The sequence below is a fragment of the Hyperolius riggenbachi genome, chromosome 2, assembly GCF_040937935.1.
Source record: "Hyperolius riggenbachi isolate aHypRig1 chromosome 2, aHypRig1.pri, whole genome shotgun sequence".
NCBI classification, from domain to species: domain Eukaryota; kingdom Metazoa; phylum Chordata; class Amphibia; order Anura; family Hyperoliidae; genus Hyperolius; species Hyperolius riggenbachi.
Genome location: NC_090647.1, coordinates 147,620,978 through 147,638,548, shown reverse-complemented (window position 1 = coordinate 147,638,548; position 17,571 = coordinate 147,620,978). Strand labels below are relative to the sequence as shown.

General features: G+C 62.2%; 47 non-coding genes and 40 pseudogenes across 47 annotated transcripts; all 87 read left to right on the top strand.

Annotated features, from left to right (window-relative positions):
* The first annotated feature begins 30 nt into the window (after positions 1 to 30).
* Positions 31 to 149, top strand: LOC137548377 (5S ribosomal RNA). Its single transcript, XR_011026699.1, has one exon. It is a non-coding gene; the product is annotated as a 5S ribosomal RNA (ribosomal RNA).
* An 83-nt stretch (positions 150 to 232) lies between these two features.
* On the top strand, positions 233 to 351 carry LOC137555357 (5S ribosomal RNA). The gene has a single exon (XR_011028046.1). It is a non-coding gene; the product is annotated as a 5S ribosomal RNA (ribosomal RNA).
* Positions 352 to 434: 83 nt separating this feature from the next.
* On the top strand, positions 435 to 553 carry LOC137556648 (5S ribosomal RNA). The gene has a single exon (XR_011029289.1). It is a non-coding gene; the product is annotated as a 5S ribosomal RNA (ribosomal RNA).
* An 83-nt stretch (positions 554 to 636) lies between these two features.
* On the top strand, positions 637 to 755 carry LOC137547634 (5S ribosomal RNA; annotated as a pseudogene).
* An 83-nt stretch (positions 756 to 838) lies between these two features.
* On the top strand, positions 839 to 957 carry LOC137551571 (5S ribosomal RNA; annotated as a pseudogene).
* An 83-nt stretch (positions 958 to 1,040) lies between these two features.
* Positions 1,041 to 1,159, top strand: LOC137548365 (5S ribosomal RNA). The gene has a single exon (XR_011026698.1). It is a non-coding gene; the product is annotated as a 5S ribosomal RNA (ribosomal RNA).
* Positions 1,160 to 1,242: 83 nt separating this feature from the next.
* On the top strand, positions 1,243 to 1,361 carry LOC137555356 (5S ribosomal RNA). Its single transcript, XR_011028045.1, has one exon. It is a non-coding gene; the product is annotated as a 5S ribosomal RNA (ribosomal RNA).
* Positions 1,362 to 1,444: 83 nt separating this feature from the next.
* On the top strand, positions 1,445 to 1,563 carry LOC137550259 (5S ribosomal RNA). The gene has a single exon (XR_011026902.1). It is a non-coding gene; the product is annotated as a 5S ribosomal RNA (ribosomal RNA).
* An 83-nt stretch (positions 1,564 to 1,646) lies between these two features.
* LOC137558656 (5S ribosomal RNA) lies at positions 1,647 to 1,765 on the top strand (annotated as a pseudogene).
* An 83-nt stretch (positions 1,766 to 1,848) lies between these two features.
* Positions 1,849 to 1,967, top strand: LOC137548354 (5S ribosomal RNA). The gene has a single exon (XR_011026697.1). It is a non-coding gene; the product is annotated as a 5S ribosomal RNA (ribosomal RNA).
* An 83-nt stretch (positions 1,968 to 2,050) lies between these two features.
* LOC137550142 (5S ribosomal RNA) lies at positions 2,051 to 2,169 on the top strand. Its single transcript, XR_011026891.1, has one exon. It is a non-coding gene; the product is annotated as a 5S ribosomal RNA (ribosomal RNA).
* An 83-nt stretch (positions 2,170 to 2,252) lies between these two features.
* On the top strand, positions 2,253 to 2,371 carry LOC137558655 (5S ribosomal RNA; annotated as a pseudogene).
* An 83-nt stretch (positions 2,372 to 2,454) lies between these two features.
* Positions 2,455 to 2,573, top strand: LOC137548343 (5S ribosomal RNA). The gene has a single exon (XR_011026696.1). It is a non-coding gene; the product is annotated as a 5S ribosomal RNA (ribosomal RNA).
* A 96-nt stretch (positions 2,574 to 2,669) lies between these two features.
* On the top strand, positions 2,670 to 2,788 carry LOC137555355 (5S ribosomal RNA). The gene has a single exon (XR_011028044.1). It is a non-coding gene; the product is annotated as a 5S ribosomal RNA (ribosomal RNA).
* An 83-nt stretch (positions 2,789 to 2,871) lies between these two features.
* On the top strand, positions 2,872 to 2,990 carry LOC137547948 (5S ribosomal RNA; annotated as a pseudogene).
* Positions 2,991 to 3,073: 83 nt separating this feature from the next.
* LOC137548331 (5S ribosomal RNA) lies at positions 3,074 to 3,192 on the top strand. Its single transcript, XR_011026695.1, has one exon. It is a non-coding gene; the product is annotated as a 5S ribosomal RNA (ribosomal RNA).
* An 83-nt stretch (positions 3,193 to 3,275) lies between these two features.
* LOC137558944 (5S ribosomal RNA) lies at positions 3,276 to 3,394 on the top strand (annotated as a pseudogene).
* An 83-nt stretch (positions 3,395 to 3,477) lies between these two features.
* Positions 3,478 to 3,596, top strand: LOC137557757 (5S ribosomal RNA; annotated as a pseudogene).
* Positions 3,597 to 3,679: 83 nt separating this feature from the next.
* On the top strand, positions 3,680 to 3,798 carry LOC137548320 (5S ribosomal RNA). The gene has a single exon (XR_011026694.1). It is a non-coding gene; the product is annotated as a 5S ribosomal RNA (ribosomal RNA).
* Positions 3,799 to 3,881: 83 nt separating this feature from the next.
* LOC137558943 (5S ribosomal RNA) lies at positions 3,882 to 4,000 on the top strand (annotated as a pseudogene).
* An 83-nt stretch (positions 4,001 to 4,083) lies between these two features.
* On the top strand, positions 4,084 to 4,202 carry LOC137547665 (5S ribosomal RNA; annotated as a pseudogene).
* Positions 4,203 to 4,285: 83 nt separating this feature from the next.
* On the top strand, positions 4,286 to 4,404 carry LOC137557756 (5S ribosomal RNA; annotated as a pseudogene).
* Positions 4,405 to 4,487: 83 nt separating this feature from the next.
* LOC137548308 (5S ribosomal RNA) lies at positions 4,488 to 4,606 on the top strand. The gene has a single exon (XR_011026692.1). It is a non-coding gene; the product is annotated as a 5S ribosomal RNA (ribosomal RNA).
* Positions 4,607 to 4,689: 83 nt separating this feature from the next.
* LOC137555354 (5S ribosomal RNA) lies at positions 4,690 to 4,808 on the top strand. The gene has a single exon (XR_011028043.1). It is a non-coding gene; the product is annotated as a 5S ribosomal RNA (ribosomal RNA).
* An 83-nt stretch (positions 4,809 to 4,891) lies between these two features.
* On the top strand, positions 4,892 to 5,010 carry LOC137558226 (5S ribosomal RNA; annotated as a pseudogene).
* Positions 5,011 to 5,093: 83 nt separating this feature from the next.
* LOC137555351 (5S ribosomal RNA) lies at positions 5,094 to 5,212 on the top strand. The gene has a single exon (XR_011028041.1). It is a non-coding gene; the product is annotated as a 5S ribosomal RNA (ribosomal RNA).
* Positions 5,213 to 5,295: 83 nt separating this feature from the next.
* On the top strand, positions 5,296 to 5,414 carry LOC137548295 (5S ribosomal RNA). Its single transcript, XR_011026690.1, has one exon. It is a non-coding gene; the product is annotated as a 5S ribosomal RNA (ribosomal RNA).
* An 83-nt stretch (positions 5,415 to 5,497) lies between these two features.
* LOC137555350 (5S ribosomal RNA) lies at positions 5,498 to 5,616 on the top strand. The gene has a single exon (XR_011028040.1). It is a non-coding gene; the product is annotated as a 5S ribosomal RNA (ribosomal RNA).
* An 83-nt stretch (positions 5,617 to 5,699) lies between these two features.
* LOC137556646 (5S ribosomal RNA) lies at positions 5,700 to 5,818 on the top strand. The gene has a single exon (XR_011029287.1). It is a non-coding gene; the product is annotated as a 5S ribosomal RNA (ribosomal RNA).
* An 83-nt stretch (positions 5,819 to 5,901) lies between these two features.
* LOC137548469 (5S ribosomal RNA) lies at positions 5,902 to 6,020 on the top strand (annotated as a pseudogene).
* An 83-nt stretch (positions 6,021 to 6,103) lies between these two features.
* On the top strand, positions 6,104 to 6,222 carry LOC137551570 (5S ribosomal RNA; annotated as a pseudogene).
* Positions 6,223 to 6,305: 83 nt separating this feature from the next.
* Positions 6,306 to 6,424, top strand: LOC137548282 (5S ribosomal RNA). Its single transcript, XR_011026688.1, has one exon. It is a non-coding gene; the product is annotated as a 5S ribosomal RNA (ribosomal RNA).
* Positions 6,425 to 6,507: 83 nt separating this feature from the next.
* On the top strand, positions 6,508 to 6,626 carry LOC137555349 (5S ribosomal RNA). Its single transcript, XR_011028039.1, has one exon. It is a non-coding gene; the product is annotated as a 5S ribosomal RNA (ribosomal RNA).
* An 83-nt stretch (positions 6,627 to 6,709) lies between these two features.
* Positions 6,710 to 6,828, top strand: LOC137550026 (5S ribosomal RNA). The gene has a single exon (XR_011026877.1). It is a non-coding gene; the product is annotated as a 5S ribosomal RNA (ribosomal RNA).
* An 83-nt stretch (positions 6,829 to 6,911) lies between these two features.
* LOC137558654 (5S ribosomal RNA) lies at positions 6,912 to 7,030 on the top strand (annotated as a pseudogene).
* An 83-nt stretch (positions 7,031 to 7,113) lies between these two features.
* Positions 7,114 to 7,232, top strand: LOC137555348 (5S ribosomal RNA). The gene has a single exon (XR_011028038.1). It is a non-coding gene; the product is annotated as a 5S ribosomal RNA (ribosomal RNA).
* An 83-nt stretch (positions 7,233 to 7,315) lies between these two features.
* Positions 7,316 to 7,434, top strand: LOC137558292 (5S ribosomal RNA; annotated as a pseudogene).
* Positions 7,435 to 7,517: 83 nt separating this feature from the next.
* LOC137549732 (5S ribosomal RNA) lies at positions 7,518 to 7,636 on the top strand (annotated as a pseudogene).
* An 83-nt stretch (positions 7,637 to 7,719) lies between these two features.
* Positions 7,720 to 7,838, top strand: LOC137548269 (5S ribosomal RNA). The gene has a single exon (XR_011026685.1). It is a non-coding gene; the product is annotated as a 5S ribosomal RNA (ribosomal RNA).
* An 83-nt stretch (positions 7,839 to 7,921) lies between these two features.
* On the top strand, positions 7,922 to 8,040 carry LOC137558385 (5S ribosomal RNA; annotated as a pseudogene).
* An 83-nt stretch (positions 8,041 to 8,123) lies between these two features.
* On the top strand, positions 8,124 to 8,242 carry LOC137557684 (5S ribosomal RNA; annotated as a pseudogene).
* An 83-nt stretch (positions 8,243 to 8,325) lies between these two features.
* Positions 8,326 to 8,444, top strand: LOC137548258 (5S ribosomal RNA). Its single transcript, XR_011026684.1, has one exon. It is a non-coding gene; the product is annotated as a 5S ribosomal RNA (ribosomal RNA).
* An 83-nt stretch (positions 8,445 to 8,527) lies between these two features.
* On the top strand, positions 8,528 to 8,646 carry LOC137555347 (5S ribosomal RNA). Its single transcript, XR_011028037.1, has one exon. It is a non-coding gene; the product is annotated as a 5S ribosomal RNA (ribosomal RNA).
* Positions 8,647 to 8,729: 83 nt separating this feature from the next.
* On the top strand, positions 8,730 to 8,848 carry LOC137547664 (5S ribosomal RNA; annotated as a pseudogene).
* Positions 8,849 to 8,931: 83 nt separating this feature from the next.
* LOC137557755 (5S ribosomal RNA) lies at positions 8,932 to 9,050 on the top strand (annotated as a pseudogene).
* Positions 9,051 to 9,133: 83 nt separating this feature from the next.
* On the top strand, positions 9,134 to 9,252 carry LOC137548246 (5S ribosomal RNA). Its single transcript, XR_011026683.1, has one exon. It is a non-coding gene; the product is annotated as a 5S ribosomal RNA (ribosomal RNA).
* An 83-nt stretch (positions 9,253 to 9,335) lies between these two features.
* Positions 9,336 to 9,454, top strand: LOC137555346 (5S ribosomal RNA). The gene has a single exon (XR_011028036.1). It is a non-coding gene; the product is annotated as a 5S ribosomal RNA (ribosomal RNA).
* Positions 9,455 to 9,537: 83 nt separating this feature from the next.
* On the top strand, positions 9,538 to 9,656 carry LOC137558225 (5S ribosomal RNA; annotated as a pseudogene).
* Positions 9,657 to 9,739: 83 nt separating this feature from the next.
* Positions 9,740 to 9,858, top strand: LOC137555345 (5S ribosomal RNA). Its single transcript, XR_011028035.1, has one exon. It is a non-coding gene; the product is annotated as a 5S ribosomal RNA (ribosomal RNA).
* Positions 9,859 to 9,941: 83 nt separating this feature from the next.
* On the top strand, positions 9,942 to 10,060 carry LOC137548235 (5S ribosomal RNA). The gene has a single exon (XR_011026682.1). It is a non-coding gene; the product is annotated as a 5S ribosomal RNA (ribosomal RNA).
* An 83-nt stretch (positions 10,061 to 10,143) lies between these two features.
* On the top strand, positions 10,144 to 10,262 carry LOC137555344 (5S ribosomal RNA). The gene has a single exon (XR_011028034.1). It is a non-coding gene; the product is annotated as a 5S ribosomal RNA (ribosomal RNA).
* Positions 10,263 to 10,345: 83 nt separating this feature from the next.
* LOC137556645 (5S ribosomal RNA) lies at positions 10,346 to 10,464 on the top strand. The gene has a single exon (XR_011029286.1). It is a non-coding gene; the product is annotated as a 5S ribosomal RNA (ribosomal RNA).
* An 83-nt stretch (positions 10,465 to 10,547) lies between these two features.
* On the top strand, positions 10,548 to 10,666 carry LOC137547632 (5S ribosomal RNA; annotated as a pseudogene).
* Positions 10,667 to 10,749: 83 nt separating this feature from the next.
* Positions 10,750 to 10,868, top strand: LOC137551569 (5S ribosomal RNA; annotated as a pseudogene).
* An 83-nt stretch (positions 10,869 to 10,951) lies between these two features.
* On the top strand, positions 10,952 to 11,070 carry LOC137548223 (5S ribosomal RNA). The gene has a single exon (XR_011026681.1). It is a non-coding gene; the product is annotated as a 5S ribosomal RNA (ribosomal RNA).
* Positions 11,071 to 11,153: 83 nt separating this feature from the next.
* LOC137555343 (5S ribosomal RNA) lies at positions 11,154 to 11,272 on the top strand. The gene has a single exon (XR_011028033.1). It is a non-coding gene; the product is annotated as a 5S ribosomal RNA (ribosomal RNA).
* An 83-nt stretch (positions 11,273 to 11,355) lies between these two features.
* On the top strand, positions 11,356 to 11,474 carry LOC137549912 (5S ribosomal RNA). Its single transcript, XR_011026866.1, has one exon. It is a non-coding gene; the product is annotated as a 5S ribosomal RNA (ribosomal RNA).
* An 83-nt stretch (positions 11,475 to 11,557) lies between these two features.
* On the top strand, positions 11,558 to 11,676 carry LOC137558653 (5S ribosomal RNA; annotated as a pseudogene).
* An 83-nt stretch (positions 11,677 to 11,759) lies between these two features.
* On the top strand, positions 11,760 to 11,878 carry LOC137548212 (5S ribosomal RNA). The gene has a single exon (XR_011026680.1). It is a non-coding gene; the product is annotated as a 5S ribosomal RNA (ribosomal RNA).
* Positions 11,879 to 11,961: 83 nt separating this feature from the next.
* LOC137557660 (5S ribosomal RNA) lies at positions 11,962 to 12,080 on the top strand (annotated as a pseudogene).
* An 83-nt stretch (positions 12,081 to 12,163) lies between these two features.
* Positions 12,164 to 12,282, top strand: LOC137558652 (5S ribosomal RNA; annotated as a pseudogene).
* Positions 12,283 to 12,365: 83 nt separating this feature from the next.
* On the top strand, positions 12,366 to 12,484 carry LOC137548201 (5S ribosomal RNA). Its single transcript, XR_011026679.1, has one exon. It is a non-coding gene; the product is annotated as a 5S ribosomal RNA (ribosomal RNA).
* An 83-nt stretch (positions 12,485 to 12,567) lies between these two features.
* Positions 12,568 to 12,686, top strand: LOC137555342 (5S ribosomal RNA). The gene has a single exon (XR_011028032.1). It is a non-coding gene; the product is annotated as a 5S ribosomal RNA (ribosomal RNA).
* Positions 12,687 to 12,769: 83 nt separating this feature from the next.
* LOC137557683 (5S ribosomal RNA) lies at positions 12,770 to 12,888 on the top strand (annotated as a pseudogene).
* Positions 12,889 to 12,971: 83 nt separating this feature from the next.
* On the top strand, positions 12,972 to 13,090 carry LOC137557361 (5S ribosomal RNA; annotated as a pseudogene).
* Positions 13,091 to 13,173: 83 nt separating this feature from the next.
* Positions 13,174 to 13,292, top strand: LOC137558942 (5S ribosomal RNA; annotated as a pseudogene).
* An 83-nt stretch (positions 13,293 to 13,375) lies between these two features.
* LOC137558920 (5S ribosomal RNA) lies at positions 13,376 to 13,494 on the top strand (annotated as a pseudogene).
* An 83-nt stretch (positions 13,495 to 13,577) lies between these two features.
* LOC137557753 (5S ribosomal RNA) lies at positions 13,578 to 13,696 on the top strand (annotated as a pseudogene).
* An 83-nt stretch (positions 13,697 to 13,779) lies between these two features.
* Positions 13,780 to 13,898, top strand: LOC137548189 (5S ribosomal RNA). Its single transcript, XR_011026678.1, has one exon. It is a non-coding gene; the product is annotated as a 5S ribosomal RNA (ribosomal RNA).
* Positions 13,899 to 13,981: 83 nt separating this feature from the next.
* On the top strand, positions 13,982 to 14,100 carry LOC137555340 (5S ribosomal RNA). Its single transcript, XR_011028030.1, has one exon. It is a non-coding gene; the product is annotated as a 5S ribosomal RNA (ribosomal RNA).
* Positions 14,101 to 14,183: 83 nt separating this feature from the next.
* On the top strand, positions 14,184 to 14,302 carry LOC137557682 (5S ribosomal RNA; annotated as a pseudogene).
* An 83-nt stretch (positions 14,303 to 14,385) lies between these two features.
* On the top strand, positions 14,386 to 14,504 carry LOC137558651 (5S ribosomal RNA; annotated as a pseudogene).
* Positions 14,505 to 14,587: 83 nt separating this feature from the next.
* On the top strand, positions 14,588 to 14,706 carry LOC137557146 (5S ribosomal RNA; annotated as a pseudogene).
* An 83-nt stretch (positions 14,707 to 14,789) lies between these two features.
* On the top strand, positions 14,790 to 14,908 carry LOC137555339 (5S ribosomal RNA). Its single transcript, XR_011028029.1, has one exon. It is a non-coding gene; the product is annotated as a 5S ribosomal RNA (ribosomal RNA).
* Positions 14,909 to 14,991: 83 nt separating this feature from the next.
* LOC137558384 (5S ribosomal RNA) lies at positions 14,992 to 15,110 on the top strand (annotated as a pseudogene).
* An 83-nt stretch (positions 15,111 to 15,193) lies between these two features.
* Positions 15,194 to 15,312, top strand: LOC137548178 (5S ribosomal RNA). The gene has a single exon (XR_011026677.1). It is a non-coding gene; the product is annotated as a 5S ribosomal RNA (ribosomal RNA).
* An 83-nt stretch (positions 15,313 to 15,395) lies between these two features.
* Positions 15,396 to 15,514, top strand: LOC137558941 (5S ribosomal RNA; annotated as a pseudogene).
* Positions 15,515 to 15,597: 83 nt separating this feature from the next.
* On the top strand, positions 15,598 to 15,716 carry LOC137547663 (5S ribosomal RNA; annotated as a pseudogene).
* An 83-nt stretch (positions 15,717 to 15,799) lies between these two features.
* Positions 15,800 to 15,918, top strand: LOC137557752 (5S ribosomal RNA; annotated as a pseudogene).
* An 83-nt stretch (positions 15,919 to 16,001) lies between these two features.
* Positions 16,002 to 16,120, top strand: LOC137548166 (5S ribosomal RNA). The gene has a single exon (XR_011026676.1). It is a non-coding gene; the product is annotated as a 5S ribosomal RNA (ribosomal RNA).
* Positions 16,121 to 16,203: 83 nt separating this feature from the next.
* Positions 16,204 to 16,322, top strand: LOC137555338 (5S ribosomal RNA). Its single transcript, XR_011028028.1, has one exon. It is a non-coding gene; the product is annotated as a 5S ribosomal RNA (ribosomal RNA).
* Positions 16,323 to 16,405: 83 nt separating this feature from the next.
* Positions 16,406 to 16,524, top strand: LOC137558224 (5S ribosomal RNA; annotated as a pseudogene).
* An 83-nt stretch (positions 16,525 to 16,607) lies between these two features.
* Positions 16,608 to 16,726, top strand: LOC137548154 (5S ribosomal RNA). The gene has a single exon (XR_011026674.1). It is a non-coding gene; the product is annotated as a 5S ribosomal RNA (ribosomal RNA).
* Positions 16,727 to 16,809: 83 nt separating this feature from the next.
* LOC137555337 (5S ribosomal RNA) lies at positions 16,810 to 16,928 on the top strand. Its single transcript, XR_011028027.1, has one exon. It is a non-coding gene; the product is annotated as a 5S ribosomal RNA (ribosomal RNA).
* An 83-nt stretch (positions 16,929 to 17,011) lies between these two features.
* Positions 17,012 to 17,130, top strand: LOC137555693 (5S ribosomal RNA). The gene has a single exon (XR_011028367.1). It is a non-coding gene; the product is annotated as a 5S ribosomal RNA (ribosomal RNA).
* Positions 17,131 to 17,213: 83 nt separating this feature from the next.
* LOC137558649 (5S ribosomal RNA) lies at positions 17,214 to 17,332 on the top strand (annotated as a pseudogene).
* An 83-nt stretch (positions 17,333 to 17,415) lies between these two features.
* LOC137548143 (5S ribosomal RNA) lies at positions 17,416 to 17,534 on the top strand. The gene has a single exon (XR_011026673.1). It is a non-coding gene; the product is annotated as a 5S ribosomal RNA (ribosomal RNA).
* The last annotated feature ends 37 nt before the right edge of the window (positions 17,535 to 17,571 follow it).

The following is a 17,571-nucleotide window of genomic DNA, read 5'->3' as shown; positions in this document are numbered from 1 at the left end:
TCAAGGCGCCGGAACGGCGCCTTGGAGGTTGCCTGCGGCCACACTAAGCCGAAAGCGCCCGCTCTCGTCAGATCGCGGAAGCTAAGCGGCTTCAGGCCTGGTTAGTAGCTGCATGGGAGACCGGCTGTGAACCCCAGGTGCTGCAGGCATTGTTTTGGGTTTGAGGCCCAATGGCTATGAGCACGCGTGGGAAGCCTCACCTTCAAGGCGCCGGAACGGCGCCCTGGAGGTTGCCTGCGGCCACACTAAGCCGAAAGCGCCCGCTCTCGTCAGATCGCGGAAGCTAAGCGGCTTCAGGCCTGGTTAGTAGCTGCATGGGAGACCGGCTGTGAACCCCAGGTGCTGCAGGCGTTGTTTTGGGTTTGAGGCCCAATGGCTATGAGCACGCGTGGGAAGCCTCACCTTCAAGGCGCCGGAACGGCGCCTTGGAGGTTGCCTGCGGCCACACTAAGCCGAAAGCGCCCGCTCTCGTCAGATCGCGGAAGCTAAGCGGCTTCAGGCCTGGTTAGTAGCTGCATGGGAGACCGGCTGTTAACCCCAGGTGCTGCAGGCGTTGTTTTGGGTTTGAGGCCCAATGGCTATGAGCACGCGTGGGAAGCCTCACCTTCAAGGCGCCGGAACGGCGCCCTGGAGGTTGCCTGTGGCCACACTAAGCCGAAAGCGCCCGCTCTCGTCAGATCGCGGAAGCTAAGCGGCTTCAGGCCTGGTTAGTAGCTGCATGGGAGACTGGCTGTGAACCCCAGGTGCTGCAGGCGTTGTTTTGGGTTTGAGGCCCAATGGCTATGAGCACGCGTGGGAAGCCTCACCTTCAAGGCGCCGGAACGGCGCCCTGGAGGTTGCCTGCGGCCACACCAAGCCGAAAGCGCCCGCTCTCGTCAGATCGCGGAAGCTAAGCGGCTTCAGGCCTGGTTAGTAGCTGCATGGGAGACCGGCTGTGATCCCCAGGTGCTGCAGGTGTTGTTTTGGGTTTGAGGCCCAATGGCTATGAGCACGCGTGGGAAGCCTCACCTTCAAGTCGCCGGAACGGCACCTTGGAGGTTGCCTGCGGCCACACTAAGCCGAAAGCGCCCGCTCTCGTCAGATCGCGGAAGCTAAGCGGCTTCAGGCCTGGTTAGTAGCTGCATGGGAGACCGGCTGTGAACCCCAGGTGCTGCAGGCATTGTTTTGGGTTTGAGGCCCAATGGCTATGAGCACGCGTGGGAAGCCTCACCTTCAAGGCGCCGGAACGGCGCCCTGGAGGTTGCCTGCGGCCACACTAAGCCGAAAGCGCCCGCTCTCGTCAGATCGCGGAAGCTAAGCGGCTTCAGGCCTGGTTAGTAGCTGCATGGGAGACCGGCTGTGAACCCCAGGTGCTGCAGGCGTTGTTTTGGGTTTGAGGCCCAATGGCTATGAGCACGCGTGGGAAGCCTCACCTTCAAGGCGCCGGAACGGCGCCTTGGAGGTTGCCTGCGGCCACACTAAGCCGAAAGCGCCCGCTCTCGTCAGATCGCGGAAGCTAAGCGGCTTCAGGCCTGGTTAGTAGCAGCATGGGAGACCGGCTGTGAACCCCAGGTGCTGCAGGCATTGTTTTGGGTTTGAGGCCCAATGGCTATGAGCACGCGTGGGAAGCCTCACCTTCAAGGCGCCGGAACGGCGCCCTGGAGGTTGCCTGCGGCCACACTAAGCCGAAAGCGCCCGCTCTCGTCAGATCGTGGAAGCTAAGCGGCTTCAGGCCTGGTTAGTAGCTGCATGGGAGACCGGCTGTGAACCCCAGGTGCTGCAGGCGTTGTTTTGGGTTTGAGGCCCAATGGCTATGAGCACGCGTGGGAAGCCTCACCTTCAAGGCGCCGGAACGGCGCCTTGGAGGTTGCCTGCGGCCACACTAAGCCGAAAGCGCCCGCTCTCGTCAGATCGCGGAAGCTAAGCGGCTTCAGGCCTGGTTAGTAGCTGCATGGGAGACCGGCTGTGAACCCCAGGTGCTGCAGGCATTGTTTTGGGTTTGAGGCCCAATGGCTATGAGCACGCGTGGGAAGCCTCACCTTCAAGGCGCCGGAACGGCGCCTTGGAGGTTGCCTGCGGCCACACTAAGCCGAAAGCGCCCGCTCTCGTCAGATCGCGGAAGCTAAGCGGCTTCAGGCCTGGTTAGTAGCAGCATGGGAGACCGGCTGTGAACCCCAGGTGCTGCAGGCATTGTTTTGGGTTTGAGGCCCAATGGCTATGAGCACGCGTGGGAAGCCTCACCTTCAAGGCGCCGGAACGGCGCCCTGGAGGTTGCCTGCGGCCACACTAAGCCGAAAGCGCCCGCTCTCGTCAGATCGTGGAAGCTAAGCGGCTTCAGGCCTGGTTAGTAGCTGCATGGGAGACCGGCTGTGAACCCCAGGTGCTGCAGGCGTTGTTTTGGGTTTGAGGCCCAATGGCTATGAGCACGCGTGGGAAGCCTCACCTTCAAGGCGCCGGAACGGCGCCTTGGAGGTTGCCTGCGGCCACACTAAGCCGAAAGCGCCCGCTCTCGTCAGATCGCGGAAGCTAAGCGGCTTCAGGCCTGGTTAGTAGCTGCATGGGAGACCGGCTGTGAACCCCAGGTGCTGCAGGCATTGTTTTGGGTTTGAGGCCCAATGGCTATGAGCACGCGTGGGAAGCCTCACCTTCAAGGCGCCGGAACGGCGCCCTGGAACGGCGCCCTGGAGGTTGCCTGCGGCCACACTAAGCCGAAAGCGCCCGCTCTCGTCAGATCGCGGAAGCTAAGCGGCTTCAGGCCTGGTTAGTAGCTGCATGGGAGACCGGCTGTGAACCCCAGGTGCTGCAGGCGTTGTTTTGGGTTTGAGGCCCAATGGCTATGAGCACGCGTGGGAAGCCTCACCTTCAAGGCGCCGGAACGGCGCCTTGGAGGTTGCCTGCGGCCACACTAAGCCGAAAGCGCCCGCTCTCGTCAGGTCGCGGAAGCTAAGCGGCTTCAGGCCTGGTTAGTAGCTGCATGGGAGACTGGCTGTGAACCCCAGGTGCTGCAGGCATTGTTTTGGGTTTGAGGCCCAATGGCTATGAGCACGCGTGGGAAGCCTCACCTTCAAGGCGCCGGAACGGCGCCCTGGAGGTTGCCTGCGGCCACACTAAGCCGAAAGCGCCCGCTCTCGTCAGATCGCGGAAGCTAAGCGGCTTCAGGCCTGGTTAGTAGCTGCATGGGAGACCGGCTGTGAACCCCAGGTGCTGCAGGCATTGTTTTGGGTTTGAGGCCCAATGGCTATGAGCACGCGTGGGAAGCCTCACCTTCAAGGCGCCGGAACGGCGCCCTGGAGGTTGCCTGCGGCCACACTAAGCCAAAAGCGCCCGCTCTCGTCAGATCGCGGAAGCTAAGCGGCTTCAGGCCTGGTTAGTAGCTGCATGGGAGACCGGCTGTGAACCCCAGGTGCTGCAGGCGTTGTTTTGGGTTTGAGGCCCAATGGCTATGAGCACGCGTGGGAAGCCTCACCTTCAAGGCGCCGGAACGGCGCCCTGGAGGTTGCCAGCGGCCACACTAAGCCGAAAGCGCCCGCTCTCGTCAGATCGCGGAAGCTAAGCGGCTTCAGGCCTGGTTAGTAGCTGCATGGGAGACCGGCTGTGAACCCCAGGTGCTGCAGGCGTTGTTTTGGGTTTGAGGCCCAATGGCTATGAGCACGCGTGGGAAGCCTCACCTTCAAGGCGCCGGAACGGCGCCTTTGAGGTTGCCTGCGGCCACACTAAGCCGAAAGCGCCCGCTCTCGTCAGATCGCGGAAGCTAAGCGGCTTCAGGCCTGGTTAGTAGCTGCATGGGAGACCGGCTGTGAACCCCAGGTGCTGCAGGCATTGTTTTGGGTTTGAGGCCCAATGGCTATGAGCACGCGTGGGAAGCCTCACCTTCAAGGCGCCGGAACGGCGCCCTGGAGGTTGCCTGCGGCCACACTAAGCCAAAAGCGCCCGCTCTCGTCAGATCGCGGAAGCTAAGCGGCTTCAGGCCTGGTTAGTAGCTGCATGGGAGACCGGCTGTGAACCCCAGGTGCTGCAGGCGTTGTTTTGGGTTTGAGGCCCAATGGCTATGAGCACGCGTGGGAAGCCTCACCTTCAAGGCGCCGGAACGGCGCCTTGGAGGTTGCCTGCGGCCACACTAAGACGAAAGCGCCCGCTCTCGTCAGATCGCGGAAGCTAAGCGGCTTCAGGCCTGGTTAGTAGCTCCATGGGAGACCGGCTGTGAACCCCAGGTGCTGCAGGCGTTGTTTTGGGTTTGAGGCCCAATGGCTATGAGCACGCGTGGGAAGCCTCACCTTCAAGGCGCCGGAACGGCGCCCTGGAGGTTGCCAGCGGCCACACTAAGCCGAAAGCGCCCGCTCTCGTCAGATCGCGGAAGCTAAGCGGCTTCAGGCCTGGTTAGTAGCTGCATGGGAGACCGGCTGTGAACCCCAGGTGCTGCAGGCGTTGTTTTGGGTTTGAGGCCCAATGGCTATGAGCACGTGTGGGAAGCCTCACCTTCAAGGCGCCGGAACGGCGCCTTGGAGGTTGCCTGCGGCCACACTAAGCCGAAAGCGCCCGCTCTCGTCAGATCGCGGAAGCTAAGCGGCTTCAGGCCTGGTTAGTAGCTGCATGGGAGACCGGCTGTGAACCCCAGGTGCTGCAGGCATTGTTTTGGGTTTGAGGCCCAATGGCTATGAGCACGCGTGGGAAGCCTCACCTTCAAGGCGCCGGAACGGCGCCCTGGAGGTTGCCTGCGGCCACACTAAGCCGAAAGCGCCCGCTCTCGTCAGATCGCGGAAGCTAAGCGGCTTCAGGCCTGGTTAGTAGCTGCATGGGAGACCGGCTGTGAACCCCAGGTGCTGCAGGCGTTGTTTTGGGTTTGAGGCCCAATGGCTATGAGCACGCGTGGGAAGCCTCACCTTCAAGGCGCCGGAACGGCGCCTTGGAGGTTGCCTGCGGCCACACTAAGACGAAAGCGCCCGCTCTCGTCAGATCGCGGAAGCTAAGCGGCTTCAGGCCTGGTTAGTAGCTGCATGGGAGACCGGCTGTGAACCCCAGGTGCTGCAGGCATTGTTTTGGGTTTGAGGCCCAATGGCTATGAGCACGCGTGGGAAGCCTCACCTTCAAGGCGCCGGAACGGCGCCCTGGAGGTTGCCTGCGGCCACACTAAGCCGAAAGCGCCCGCTCTCGTCAGATCGCGGAAGCTAAGCGGCTTCAGGCCTGGTTAGTAGCTGCATGGGAGACCGGCTGTGAACCCCAGGTGCTGCAGGCGTTGTTTTGGGTTTGAGGCCCAATGGCTATGAGCACGCGTGGGAAGCCTCACCTTCAAGGCGCCGGAACGGCGCCTTGGAGGTTGCCTGCGGCCACACTAAGCCGAAAGCGCCCGCTCTCGTCAGATCGCGGAAGCTAAGCGGCTTCAGGCCTGGTTAGTAGCTGCATGGGAGACCGGCTGTGAACCCCAGGTGCTGCAGGCATTGTTTTGGGTTTGAGGCCCAATGGCTATGAGCACGCGTGGGAAGCCTCACCTTCAAGGCGCCGGAACGGCGCCATGGAGGTTGCCTGCGGCCACACTAAGCCGAAAGCGCCCGCTCTCGTCAGATCGCGGAAGCTAAGCGGCTTCAGGCCTGGTTAGTAGCTGCATGGGAGACCGGCTGTGAACCCCAGGTGCTGCAGGCGTTGTTTTGGGTTTGAGGCCCAATGGCTATGAGCACGCGTGGGAAGCCTCACCTTCAAGGCGCCGGAACGGCGCCTTGGAGGTTGCCTGCGGCCACACTAAGCCGAAAGCGCCCGCTCTCGTCAGATCGCGGAAGCTAAGCGGCTTCAGGCCTGGTTAGTAGCTGCATGGGAGACCGGCTGTTAACCCCAGGTGCTGCAGGCGTTGTTTTGGGTTTGAGGCCCAATGGCTATGAGCACGCGTGGGAAGCCTCACCTTCAAGGCGCCGGAACGGCGCCCTGGAGGTTGCCTGCGGCCACACTAAGCCGAAAGCGCCCGCTCTCGTCAGATTGCGGAAGCTAAGCGGCTTCAGGCCTGGTTAGTAGCTGCATGGGAGACTGGCTGTGAACCCCAGGTGCTGCAGGCATTGTTTTGGGTTTGAGGCCCAATGGCTATGAGCACGCGTGGGAAGCCTCACCTTCAAGGCGCCGGAACGGCGCCCTGGAGGTTGCCTGCGGCCACACCAAGCCGAAAGCGCCCGCTCTCGTCAGATCGCGGAAGCTAAGCGGCTTCAGGCCTGGTTAGTAGCTGCATGGGAGACCGGCTGTGATCCCCAGGTGCTGCAGGTGTTGTTTTGGGTTTGAGGCCCAATGGCTATGAGCACGCGTGGGAAGCCTCACCTTCAAGTCGCCGGAACGGCACCTTGGAGGTTGCCTGCGGCCACACTAAGCCGAAAGCGCCCGCTCTCGTCAGATCGCGGAAGCTAAGCGGCTTCAGGCCTGGTTAGTAGCTGCATGGGAGACCGGCTGTGAACCCCAGGTGCTGCAGGCATTGTTTTGGGTTTGAGGCCCAATGGCTATGAGCACGCGTGGGAAGCCTCACCTTCAAGGCGCCGGAACGGCGCCCTGGAGGTTGCCTGCGGCCACACTAAGCCGAAAGCGCCCGCTCTCGTCAGATCGCGGAAGCTAAGCGGCTTCAGGCCTGGTTAGTAGCTGCATGGGAGACCGGCTGTGAACCCCAGGTGCTGCAGGCGTTGTTTTGGGTTTGAGGCCCAATGGCTATGAGCACGCGTGGGAAGCCTCACCTTCAAGGCGCCGGAACGGCGCTTTGGAGGTTGCCTGCGGCCACACTAAGCCGAAAGCGCCCGCTCTCGTCAGATCGCGGAAGCTAAGCGGCTTCAGGCCTGGTTAGTAGCAGCATGGGAGACCGGCTGTGAACCCCAGGTGCTGCAGGCATTGTTTTGGGTTTGAGGCCCAATGGCTATGAGCACGCGTGGGAAGCCTCACCTTCAAGGCGCCGGAACGGCGCCCTGGAGGTTGCCTGCGGCCACACTAAGCCGAAAGCGCCCGCTCTCGTCAGATCGTGGAAGCTAAGCGGCTTCAGGCCTGGTTAGTAGCTGCATGGGAGACCGGCTGTGAACCCCAGGTGCTGCAGGCGTTGTTTTGGGTTTGAGGCCCAATGGCTATGAGCACGCGTGGGAAGCCTCACCTTCAAGGCGCCGGAACGGCGCCTTGGAGGTTGCCTGCGGCCACACTAAGCCGAAAGCGCCCGCTCTCGTCAGATCGCGGAAGCTAAGCGGCTTCAGGCCTGGTTAGTAGCTGCATGGGAGACCGGCTGTGAACCCCAGGTGCTGCAGGCGTTGTTTTGGGTTTGAGGCCCAATGGCTATGAGCACGCGTGGGAAGCCTCACCTTCAAGGCGCCGGAACGGCGCCTTGGAGGTTGCCTGCGGCCACACTAAGACGAAAGCGCCCGCTCTCGTCAGATCGCGGAAGCTAAGCGGCTTCAGGCCTGGTTAGTAGCAGCATGGGAGACCGGCTGTGAACCCCAGGTGCTGCAGGCGTTGTTTTGGGTTTGAGGCCCAATGGCTATGAGCACGCGTGGGAAGCCTCACCTTCAAGGCGCCGGAACGGCGCCCTGGAGGTTGCCTGCGGCCACACTAAGCCGAAAGCGCCCGCTCTCGTCAGATCGTGGAAGCTAAGCGGCTTCAGGCCTGGTTAGTCGCTGCATGGGAGACCGGCTGTGAACCCCAGGTGCTGCAGGCGTTGTTTTGGGTTTGAGGCCCAATGGCTATGAGCACGCGTGGGAAGCCTCACCTTCAAGGCGCCGGAACGGCGCCTTGGAGGTTGCCTGCGGCCACACTAAGCCGAAAGCGCCCGCTCTCGTCAGATCGCGGAAGCTAAGCGGCTTCAGGCCTGGTTAGTAGCTGCATGGGAGACCGGCTGTGAACCCCAGGTGCTGCAGGCATTGTTTTGGGTTTGAGGCCCAATGGCTATGAGCACGCGTGGGAAGCCTCACCTTCAAGGCGCCGGAACGGCGCCCTGGAGGTTGCCTGCGGCCACACTAAGCCGAAAGCGCCCGCTCTCGTCAGATCGCGGAAGCTAAGCGGCTTCAGGCCTGGTTAGTAGCTGCATGGGAGACTGGCTGTGAACCCCAGGTGCTGCAGGCGTTGTTTTGGGTTTGAGGCCCAATGGCTATGAGCACGCGTGGGAAGCCTCACCTTCAAGGCGCCGGAACGGCGCCTTGGAGGTTGCCTGCGGCCACACTAAGCCGAAAGCGCCCGCTCTCGTCAGATCGCGGAAGCTAAGCGGCTTCAGGCCTGGTTAGTAGCTGCATGGGAGACTGGCTGTGAACCCCAGGTGCTGCAGGCATTGTTTTGGGTTTGAGGCCCAATGGCTATGAGCACGCGTGGGAAGCCTCACCTTCAAGGCGCCGGAACGGCGCCCTGGAGGTTGCCTGCGGCCACACTAAGCCGAAAGCGCCCGCTCTCGTCAGATCGCGGAAGCTAAGCGGCTTCAGGCCTGGTTAGTAGCTGCATGGGAGACCGGCTGTGAACCCCAGGTGCTGCAGGCATTGTTTTGGGTTTGAGGCCCAATGGCTATGAGCACGCGTGGGAAGCCTCACCTTCAAGGCGCCGGAACGGCGCCCTGGAGGTTGCCTGCGGCCACACTAAGCCGAAAGCGCCCGCTCTCGTCAGATCGCGGAAGCTAAGCGGCTTCAGGCCTGGTTAGTAGCTGCATGGGAGACCGGCTGTGAACCCCAGGTGCTGCAGGCGTTGTTTTGGGTTTGAGGCCCAATGGCTATGAGCACGCGTGGGAAGCCTCACCTTCAAGGCGCCGGAACGGCGCCTTGGAGGTTGCCTGCGGCCACACTAAGACGAAAGCGCCCGCTCTCGTCAGATCGCGGAAGCTAAGCGGCTTCAGGCCTGGTTAGTAGCTCCATGGGAGACCGGCTGTGAACCCCAGGTGCTGCAGGCGTTGTTTTGGGTTTGAGGCCCAATGGCTATGAGCACGCGTGGGAAGCCTCACCTTCAAGGCGCCGGAACGGCGCCCTGGAGGTTGCCAGCGGCCACACTAAGCCGAAAGCGCCCGCTCTCGTCAGATCGCGGAAGCTAAGCGGCTTCAGGCCTGGTTAGTAGCTGCATGGGAGACCGGCTGTGAACCCCAGGTGCTGCAGGCGTTGTTTTGGGTTTGAGGCCCAATGGCTATGAGCACGCGTGGGAAGCCTCACCTTCAAGGCGCCGGAACGGCGCCTTGGAGGTTGCCTGCGGCCACACTAAGCCGAAAGCGCCCGCTCTCGTCAGATCGCGGAAGCTAAGCGGCTTCAGGCCTGGTTAGTAGCTGCATGGGAGACCGGCTGTGAACCCCAGGTGCTGCAGGCATTGTTTTGGGTTTGAGGCCCAATGGCTATGAGCACGCGTGGGAAGCCTCACCTTCAAGGCGCCGGAACGGCGCCCTGGAGGTTGCCTGCGGCCACACTAAGCCGAAAGCGCCCGCTCTCGTCAGATCGCGGAAGCTAAGCGGCTTCAGGCCTGGTTAGTAGCTGCATGGGAGACCGGCTGTGAACCCCAGGTGCTGCAGGCGTTGTTTTGGGTTTGAGGCCCAATGGCTATGAGCACGCGTGGGAAGCCTCACCTTCAAGGCGCCGGAACGGCGCCTTGGAGGTTGCCTGCGGCCACACTAAGACGAAAGCGCCCGCTCTCGTCAGATCGCGGAAGCTAAGCGGCTTCAGGCCTGGTTAGTAGCTGCATGGGAGACCGGCTGTGAACCCCAGGTGCTGCAGGCATTGTTTTGGGTTTGAGGCCCAATGGCTATGAGCACGCGTGGGAAGCCTCACCTTCAAGGCGCCGGAACGGCGCCCTGGAGGTTGCCTGCGGCCACACTAAGCCGAAAGCGCCCGCTCTCGTCAGATCGCGGAAGCTAAGCGGCTTCAGGCCTGGTTAGTAGCTGCATGGGAGACCGGCTGTGAACCCCAGGTGCTGCAGGCGTTGTTTTGGGTTTGAGGCCCAATGGCTATGAGCACGCGTGGGAAGCCTCACCTTCAAGGCGCCGGAACGGCGCCTTGGAGGTTGCCTGCGGCCACACTAAGCCGAAAGCGCCCGCTCTCGTCAGATCGCGGAAGCTAAGCGGCTTCAGGCCTGGTTAGTAGCTGCATGGGAGACCGGCTGTGAACCCCAGGTGCTGCAGGCATTGTTTTGGGTTTGAGGCCCAATGGCTATGAGCACGCGTGGGAAGCCTCACCTTCAAGGCGCCGGAACGGCGCCCTGGAGGTTGCCTGCGGCCACACTAAGCCGAAAGCGCCCGCTCTCGTCAGATCGCGGAAGCTAAGCGGCTTCAGGCCTGGTTAGTAGCTGCATGGGAGACCGGCTGTGAACCCCAGGTGCTGCAGGCGTTGTTTTGGGTTTGAGGCCCAATGGCTATGAGCACGCGTGGGAAGCCTCACCTTCAAGGCGCCGGAACGGCGCCTTGGAGGTTGCCTGCGGCCACACTAAGCCGAAAGCGCCCGCTCTCGTCAGATCGCGGAAGCTAAGCGGCTTCAGGCCTGGTTAGTAGCTGCATGGGAGACCGGCTGTTAACCCCAGGTGCTGCAGGCGTTGTTTTGGGTTTGAGGCCCAATGGCTATGAGCACGCGTGGGAAGCCTCACCTTCAAGGCGCCGGAACGGCGCCCTGGAGGTTGCCTGTGGCCACACTAAGCCGAAAGCGCCCGCTCTCGTCAGATCGCGGAAGCTAAGCGGCTTCAGGCCTGGTTAGTAGCTGCATGGGAGACTGGCTGTGAACCCCAGGTGCTGCAGGCGTTGTTTTGGGTTTGAGGCCCAATGGCTATGAGCACGCGTGGGAAGCCTCACCTTCAAGGCGCCGGAACGGCGCCCTGGAGGTTGCCTGCGGCCACACCAAGCCGAAAGCGCCCGCTCTCGTCAGATCGCGGAAGCTAAGCGGCTTCAGGCCTGGTTAGTAGCTGCATGGGAGACCGGCTGTGATCCCCAGGTGCTGCAGGTGTTGTTTTGGGTTTGAGGCCCAATGGCTATGAGCACGCGTGGGAAACCTCACCTTCAAGTCGCCGGAACGGCACCTTGGAGGTTGCCTGCGGCCACACTAAGCCGAAAGCGCCCGCTCTCGTCAGATCGCGGAAGCTAAGCGGCTTCAGGCCTGGTTAGTAGCTGCATGGGAGACCGGCTGTGAACCCCAGGTGCTGCAGGCATTGTTTTGGGTTTGAGGCCCAATGGCTATGAGCACGCGTGGGAAGCCTCACCTTCAAGGCGCCGGAACGGCGCCCTGGAGGTTGCCTGCGGCCACACTAAGCCGAAAGCGCCCGCTCTCGTCAGATCGCGGAAGCTAAGCGGCTTCAGGCCTGGTTAGTAGCTGCATGGGAGACCGGCTGTGAACCCCAGGTGCTGCAGGCGTTGTTTTGGGTTTGAGGCCCAATGGCTATGAGCACGCGTGGGAAGCCTCACCTTCAAGGCGCCGGAACGGCGCCTTGGAGGTTGCCTGCGGCCACACTAAGCCGAAAGCGCCCGCTCTCGTCAGATCGCGGAAGCTAAGCGGCTTCAGGCCTGGTTAGTAGCAGCATGGGAGACCGGCTGTGAACCCCAGGTGCTGCAGGCATTGTTTTGGGTTTGAGGCCCAATGGCTATGAGCACGCGTGGGAAGCCTCACCTTCAAGGCGCCGGAACGGCGCCCTGGAGGTTGCCTGCGGCCACACTAAGCCGAAAGCGCCCGCTCTCGTCAGATCGTGGAAGCTAAGCGGCTTCAGGCCTGGTTAGTAGCTGCATGGGAGACCGGCTGTGAACCCCAGGTGCTGCAGGCGTTGTTTTGGGTTTGAGGCCCAATGGCTATGAGCACGCGTGGGAAGCCTCACCTTCAAGGCGCCGGAACGGCGCCTTGGAGGTTGCCTGCGGCCACACTAAGCCGAAAGCGCCCGCTCTCGTCAGATCGCGGAAGCTAAGCGGCTTCAGGCCTGGTTAGTAGCTGCATGGGAGACCGGCTGTGAACCCCAGGTGCTGCAGGCATTGTTTTGGGTTTGAGGCCCAATGGCTATGAGCACGCGTGGGAAGCCTCACCTTCAAGGCGCCGGAACGGCGCCTTGGAGGTTGCCTGCGGCCACACTAAGCCGAAAGCGCCCGCTCTCGTCAGATCGCGGAAGCTAAGCAGCTTCAGGCCTGGTTAGTAGCAGCATGGGAGACCGGCTGTGAACCCCAGGTGCTGCAGGCATTGTTTTGGGTTTGAGGCCCAATGGCTATGAGCACGCGTGGGAAGCCTCACCTTCAAGGCGCCGGAACGGCGCCCTGGAGGTTGCCTGCGGCCACACTAAGCCGAAAGCGCCCGCTCTCGTCAGATCGTGGAAGCTAAGCGGCTTCAGGCCTGGTTAGTAGCTGCATGGGAGACCGGCTGTGAACCCCAGGTGCTGCAGGCGTTGTTTTGGGTTTGAGGCCCAATGGCTATGAGCACGCGTGGGAAGCCTCACCTTCAAGGCGCCGGAACGGCGCCTTGGAGGTTGCCTGCGGCCACACTAAGCCGAAAGCGCCCGCTCTCGTCAGATCGCGGAAGCTAAGCGGCTTCAGGCCTGGTTAGTAGCTGCATGGGAGACCGGCTGTGAACCCCAGGTGCTGCAGGCATTGTTTTGGGTTTGAGGCCCAATGGCTATGAGCACGCGTGGGAAGCCTCACCTTCAAGGCGCCGGAACGGCGCCCTGGAGGTTGCCTGCGGCCACACTAAGCCGAAAGCGCCCGCTCTCGTCAGATCGCGGAAGCTAAGCGGCTTCAGGCCTGGTTAGTAGCTGCATGGGAGACCGGCTGTGAACCCCAGGTGCTGCAGGCGTTGTTTTGGGTTTGAGGCCCAATGGCTATGAGCACGCGTGGGAAGCCTCACCTTCAAGGCGCCGGAACGGCGCCTTGGAGGTTGCCTGCGGCCACACTAAGCCGAAAGCGCCCGCTCTCGTCAGATCGCGGAAGCTAAGCGGCTTCAGGCCTGGTTAGTAGCTGCATGGGAGACTGGCTGTGAACCCCAGGTGCTGCAGGCATTGTTTTGGGTTTGAGGCCCAATGGCTATGAGCACGCGTGGGAAGCCTCACCTTCAAGGCGCCGGAACGGCGCCCTGGAGGTTGCCTGCGGCCACACTAAGCCGAAAGCGCCCGCTCTCGTCAGATCGCGGAAGCTAAGCGGCTTCAGGCCTGGTTAGTAGCTGCATGGGAGACCGGCTGTGAACCCCAGGTGCTGCAGGTGTTGTTTTGGGTTTGAGGCCCAATGGCTATGAGCACGCGTGGGAAGCCTCACCTTCAAGGCGCCGGAACGGCGCCCTGGAGGTTGCCTGCGGCCACACTAAGCCAAAAGCGCCCGCTCTCGTCAGATCGCGGAAGCTAAGCGGCTTCAGGCCTGGTTAGTAGCTGCATGGGAGACCGGCTGTGAACCCCAGGTGCTGCAGGCGTTGTTTTGGGTTTGAGGCCCAATGGCTATGAGCACGCGTGGGAAGCCTCACCTTCAAGGCGCCGGAACGGCGCCTTGGAGGTTGCCTGCGGCCACACTAAGACGAAAGCGCCCGCTCTCGTCAGATCGCGGAAGCTAAGCGGCTTCAGGCCTGGTTAGTAGCTGCATGGGAGACCGGCTGTGAACCCCAGGTGCTGCAGGCGTTGTTTTGGGTTTGAGGCCCAATGGCTATGAGCACGCGTGGGAAGCCTCACCTTCAAGGCGCCGGAACGGCGCCCTGGAGGTTGCCAGCGGCCACACTAAGCCGAAAGCGCCCGCTCTCGTCAGATCGCGGAAGCTAAGCGGCTTCAGGCCTGGTTAGTAGCTGCATGGGAGACCGGCTGTGAACCCCAGGTGCTGCAGGCGTTGTTTTGGGTTTGAGGCCCAATGGCTATGAGCACGCGTGGGAAGCCTCACCTTCAAGGCGCCGGAACGGCGCCTTGGAGGTTGCCTGCGGCCACACTAAGCCGAAAGCGCCCGCTCTCGTCAGATCGCGGAAGCTAAGCGGCTTCAGGCCTGGTTAGTAGCTGCATGGGAGACCGGCTGTGAACCCCAGGTGCTGCAGGCATTGTTTTGGGTTTGAGGCCCAATGGCTATGAGCACGCGTGGGAAGCCTCACCTTCAAGGCGCCGGAACGGCGCCCTGGAGGTTGCCTGCGGCCACACTAAGCCGAAAGCGCCCGCTCTCGTCAGATCGCGGAAGCTAAGCGGCTTCAGGCCTGGTTAGTAGCTGCATGGGAGACCGGCTGTGAACCCCAGGTGCTGCAGGCGTTGTTTTGGGTTTGAGGCCCAATGGCTATGAGCACGCGTGGGAAGCCTCACCTTCAAGGCGCCGGAACGGCGCCTTGGAGGTTGCCTGCGGCCACACTAAGCCGAAAGCGCCCGCTCTCGTCAGATCGCGGAAGCTAAGCGGCTTCAGGCCTGGTTAGTAGCTGCATGGGAGACTGGCTGTGAACCCCAGGTGCTGCAGGCATTGTTTTGGGTTTGAGGCCCAATGGCTATGAGCACGCGTGGGAAGCCTCACCTTCAAGGCGCCGGAACGGCGCCCTGGAGGTTGCCTGCGGCCACACTAAGCCGAAAGCGCCCGCTCTCGTCAGATCGTGGAAGCTAAGCGGCTTCAGGCCTGGTTAGTAGCTGCATGGGAGACCGGCTGTGAACCCCAGGTGCTGCAGGCGTTGTTTTGGGTTTGAGGCCCAATGGCTATGAGCACGCGTGGGAAGCCTCACCTTCAAGGCGCCGGAACGGCGCCTTGGAGGTTGCCTGCGGCCACACTAAGCCGAAAGCGCCTGCTCTCGTCAGATCGCGGAAGCTAAGCGGCTTCAGGCCTGGTTAGTAGCTGCATGGGAGACCGGCTGTGAACCCCAGGTGCTGCAGGCATTGTTTTGGGTTTGAGGCCCAATGGCTATGAGCACGCGTGGGAAGCCTCACCTTCAAGGCGCCGGAACGGCGCCCTGGAGGTTGCCTGCGGCCACACTAAGCCGAAAGCGCCCGCTCTCGTCAGATCGCGGAAGCTAAGCGGCTTCAGGCCTGGTTAGTAGCTGCATGGGAGACCGGCTGTGAACCCCAGGTGCTGCAGGCGTTGTTTTGGGTTTGAGGCCCAATGGCTATGAGCACGCGTGGGAAGCCTCACCTTCAAGGCGCCGGAACGGCGCCTTGGAGGTTGCCTGCGGCCACACTAAGCCGAAAGCGCCCGCTCTCGTCAGATCGCGGAAGCTAAGCGGCTTCAGGCCTGGTTAGTAGCTGCATGGGAGACTGGCTGTGAACCCCAGGTGCTGCAGGCGTTGTTTTGGGTTTGAGGCCCAATGGCTATGAGCACGCGTGGGAAGCCTCACCTTCAAGGCGCCGGAACGGCGCCTTTGAGGTTGCCTGCGGCCACACTAAGCCGAAAGCGCCCGCTCTCGTCAGATCGCGGAAGCTAAGCGGCTTCAGGCCTGGTTAGTAGCTGCATGGGAGACCGGCTGTGAACCCCAGGTGCTGCAGGCATTGTTTTGGGTTTGAGGCCCAATGGCTATGAGCACGCGTGGGAAGCCTCACCTTCAAGGCGCCGGAACGGCGCCCTGGAGGTTGCCTGCGGCCACACTAAGCCAAAAGCGCCCGCTCTCGTCAGATCGCGGAAGCTAAGCGGCTTCAGGCCTGGTTAGTAGCTGCATGGGAGACCGGCTGTGAACCCCAGGTGCTGCAGGCGTTGTTTTGGGTTTGAGGCCCAATGGCTATGAGCACGCGTGGGAAGCCTCACCTTCAAGGCGCCGGAACGGCGCCTTGGAGGTTGCCTGCGGCCACACTAAGACGAAAGCGCCCGCTCTCGTCAGATCGCGGAAGCTAAGCGGCTTCAGGCCTGGTTAGTAGCTCCATGGGAGACCGGCTGTGAACCCCAGGTGCTGCAGGCGTTGTTTTGGGTTTGAGGCCCAATGGCTATGAGCACGCGTGGGAAGCCTCACCTTCAAGGCGCCGGAACGGCGCCCTGGAGGTTGCCAGCGGCCACACTAAGCCGAAAGCGCCCGCTCTCGTCAGATCGCGGAAGCTAAGCGGCTTCAGGCCTGGTTAGTAGCTGCATGGGAGACCGGCTGTGAACCCCAGGTGCTGCAGGCGTTGTTTTGGGTTTGAGGCCCAATGGCTATGAGCACGCGTGGGAAGCCTCACCTTCAAGGCGCCGGAACGGCGCCTTGGAGGTTGCCTGCGGCCACACTAAGCCGAAAGCGCCCGCTCTCGTCAGATCGCGGAAGCTAAGCGGCTTCAGGCCTGGTTAGTAGCTGCATGGGAGACCGGCTGTGAACCCCAGGTGCTGCAGGCATTGTTTTGGGTTTGAGGCCCAATGGCTATGAGCACGCGTGGGAAGCCTCACCTTCAAGGCGCCGGAACGGCGCCCTGAAGGTTGCCTGCGGCCACACTAAGCCGAAAGCGCCCGCTCTCGTCAGATCGCGGAAGCTAAGCGGCTTCAGGCCTGGTTAGTAGCTGCATGGGAGACCGGCTGTGAACCCCAGGTGCTGCAGGCGTTGTTTTGGGTTTGAGGCCCAATGGCTATGAGCACGCGTGGGAAGCCTCACCTTCAAGGCGCCGGAACGGCGCCTTGGAGGTTGCCTGCGGCCACACTAAGACGAAAGCGCCCGCTCTCGTCAGATCGCGGAAGCTAAGCGGCTTCAGGCCTGGTTAGTAGCTGCATGGGAGACCGGCTGTGAACCCCAGGTGCTGCAGGCATTGTTTTGGGTTTGAGGCCCAATGGCTATGAGCACGCGTGGGAAGCCTCACCTTCAAGGCGCCGGAACGGCGCCCTAGAGGTTGCCTGCGGCCACACTAAGCCGAAAGCGCCCGCTCTCGTCAGATCGCGGAAGCTAAGCGGCTTCAGGCCTGGTTAGTAGCTGCATGGGAGACCGGCTGTGAACCCCAGGTGCTGCAGGCATTGTTTTGGGTTTGAGGCCCAATGGCTATGAGCACGCGTGGGAAGCCTCACCTTCAAGGCGCCGGAACGGCGCCCTGGAGGTTGCCTGCGGCCACACTAAGCCGAAAGCGCCCGCTCTCGTCAGATCGCGGAAGCTAAGCGGCTTCAGGCCTGGTTAGTAGCTGCATGGGAGACCGGCTGTGAACCCCAGGTGCTGCAGGCGTTGTTTTGGGTTTGAGGCCCAATGGCTATGAGCACGCGTGGGAAGCCTCACCTTCAAGGCGCCGGAACGGCGCCTTGGAGGTTGCCTGCGGCCACACTAAGCCGAAAGCGCCCGCTCTCGTCAGATCGCGGAAGCTAAGCGGCTTCAGGCCTGGTTAGTAGCAGCGTGGGAGACCGGCTGTGAACCCCAGGTGCTGCAGGCATTGTTTTGGGTTTGAGGCCCAATGGCTATGAGCACGCGTGGGAAGCCTCACCTTTAAGGCGCCGGAACGGCGCCCTGGAGGTTGCCTGCGGCCACACTAAGCCGAAAGCGCCCGCTCTCGTCAGATCGTGGAAGCTAAGCGGCTTCAGGCCTGGTTAGTAGCTGCATGGGAGACCGGCTGTGAACCCCAGGTGCTGCAGGCGTTGTTTTGGGTTTGAGGCCCAATGGCTATGAGCACGCGTGGGAAGCCTCACCTTCAAGGCGCCGGAACGGCGCCTTGGAGGTTGCCTGCGGCCACACTAAGCCGAAAGCGCCCGCTCTCGTCAGATCGCGGAAGCTAAGCGGCTTCAGGCCTGGTTAGTAGCTGCATGGGAGACCGGCTGTGAACCCCAGGTGCTGCAGGCATTGTTTTGGGTTTGAGGCCCAATGGCTATGAGCACGC